General features: G+C 37.5%; 1 non-coding gene across 1 annotated transcript; it reads right to left on the reverse strand.

Annotated features, from left to right (window-relative positions):
• Positions 1 to 1,580: 1,580 nt before the first annotated feature.
• LOC112699767 (small nucleolar RNA R71) lies at positions 1,581 to 1,688 on the reverse strand. Its single transcript, XR_003152706.1, has one exon. It is a non-coding gene; the product is annotated as a small nucleolar RNA R71 (small nucleolar RNA).
• Positions 1,689 to 2,621: the final 933 nt, after the last annotated feature.

Raw genomic sequence — 2,621 nt, forward strand, 5'->3', positions numbered from 1 at the left:
ATGCATTCTCATTAGTGTCAGTAGTATGCAAACTGCTAAGTTTGGTGTCTTGCATGCATTGTTATTTGATTTTAGTTGCATTTTTATTATTAAAAATCCAAAAATATTTTTAATTTGTGTCTTTTCAAGTCAATAATACAGAGAATTGAAGATTCAGAACATACTGCAAAGGAATCACACAGAAAAAGCTGGGCATTCAAAAATGCCCAGTGAAGAAGACAGACTGGCGTTTAAACGCCAGCCAGGGTGCCTGGCTGGGCGTTTAACGCCCAAAAAGGTAGTAGTTTGGGCGTTAAACGCCAGAATGTGCACATTCTGGGCGTTTAACGCCAGGATGGCACAAGGGGGAAGATTTTGTTTTCAAATCAAATTTTTTTTTCAAGTTTTCAAAGTTTTTCAAAATCAAATCTTTTTCAAATCAAATCTTTTCAATCAAATCTTTTTCAAAATCAATTTCTTTCCTTTTTCAAAGATACTTACTAACAATTAATGATTTGATTGAACATTTTTTGCCTTTTCTGTTGAGGAAGGTTTTATGTTTGATTCATATCTTTTCTTGTTAGGCAAGTCATTAATTTTTAAAATCATATCTTTTCAAAATTGTTTTCAAATCATATCTTTTAAAATTGTTTTCAAATCATATTTTCTCAATCACATTTTTTTTAAAACCAATCATATCTTCTTAATCACATCTTTTTCAAAATGGTTTTCAATCAAATCTTTTTAACTTCTAATTTCAAAGTCTTTTTCAAAAATCACTTGATTTCTTTCCCACTCTTATTTTCGAAAATCAATTAGTGTTTTTCAAAAATTTTTCAAAATCTTTTACTTAATTTTCGAAAATTACTTCCCTTCTTCTCACATCCTTCTGTTTATGGACTACCACTATCCCTTAATGCAAAATTCGAACTCCATCTTCTTTGATAAGTTCGAATTTTCTACCTCTGTCTTCCATTCTTCTTTTCCTCTGACACCTTAAGGAATCTCTATACTGTGACATAGAGAATTCCATATTTTCTTGTTCTCTTCTCTTTCATATGAGCAGGAACAAAGACAAAGGCATTCTTGTTGAAGCTGACCCTGAACCTGAAAGGACCTTGAAGCGGAAGCTAAGAGAAGCTAAGGCACAACTCTTTATTGAGGACCTGACCGAATTCTTTAAAGAAGGAGAACCCATGGCAGCCGAAAATAACAACAATGCCAACAATGCAAGGAAGGTGCTGGGTGACTTTACTGCACCTACTCCCGACTTTTATGGGAGAAGCATCTCTATCCCTGCCATTGGAGCAAACAACTTTGAGCTTAAGCCTCAATTAGTTTCTCTAATGCAACAGAATTGCAAGTTCCATGGACTTCCAATGGAAGATCCTCATCAGTTCTTAGCTGAATTCTCGCAAATCTGTGACACAGTCAAGACCAATGGGGTAGACCCTGAGGTCTATAGACTGATGCTATTCCCTTTTGCTGTAAGAGACAGAGCTAGGATATGGTTGGATTCACAACCTAAAGAAAGCCTGGACTCATGGGAAAAGCTAGTCAATGCCTTCTTGGCAAAGTTCTTTCCACCTCAAAAATTGAGTAAGCTTAGAGTGGAAGTCCAAACCTTCAGACAGAAGGATGGTGAATCCCTCTATGAAGCTTGGGAAAGATACAAACAATTAATCAGAAAATGTCCGTCTGACATGCTTTCTGAATGGAGCATCATAGGTATTTTCTATGATGGTCTCTCTGAACTATCCAAGATGTCTTTGGATAGCTCTGCTGGAGGATCTCTTCATCTGAAGAAGACGCCTACAGAAGCTCAAGAGCTAATTGAAATGGTTGCAAATAACCAATTCATGTACACTTCTGAAAGGAATCCTGTGAACAATGGGACTAGTCAGAAGAAAGGAATTCTTGAGATTGATACGCTGAATGCCATTTTGGCTCAGAACAAGATATTGACTCAACAAGTCAATTTAATTTCTCAAAGTCTGTCTGGAATGCAAAATGCACCAAGCAGTACTAAGGATGCTTCATCTGAAGAAGAAGCTTATGATCCTGAGAACCCTTCAATGGAAAAGGTGAATTACCTAGGAGAACCCTATGGAAACACCTATAATTCTTCATGGAGAAATCACCCAAATTTCTCATGGAAGAATCAAGAGAGACCTCAACAAGGTTTCAACAACAATAATGGTGGAAGAAACAGGTTTAGCAATGGTAAACCTTTTCCATCATCTTCTCAGCAACAGACAGAGAATCCTAAGCAGAACCCCTCTGACTTAGCTACCATGGTCTCTGATCTAATTAAAACCACTCAAAGTTTCATGAATGAAACAAGGTCCTCCATTAGAAATTTGGAGGCACAAGTGGGACAGCTGAGCAAGAAAATTACTGAACTCCCTCCAAGTACTCTCCCAAGCAATACAAAAGAAAATCCAAAAGGAGAGTGCAAAGCCATAAACATGGCCGAATTTGGAGAGGATGAAGAGGAAGTGAACGCCACTGAGGAAGACCTCAATGGGCGTGCACTGAACTCCAATGGGTTCCCTAATGAGGAACCATGGGAATCTGAGGCTCAAAATGAGACCATAGAGATTCCATTGGACTTACTTCTGCCTTTCATGAGCTATGATGAG

This window comes from Arachis hypogaea, chromosome 6 (genome assembly GCF_003086295.3).
Source record: "Arachis hypogaea cultivar Tifrunner chromosome 6, arahy.Tifrunner.gnm2.J5K5, whole genome shotgun sequence".
Classification (NCBI taxonomy): Eukaryota; Viridiplantae; Streptophyta; class Magnoliopsida; order Fabales; family Fabaceae; genus Arachis; species Arachis hypogaea.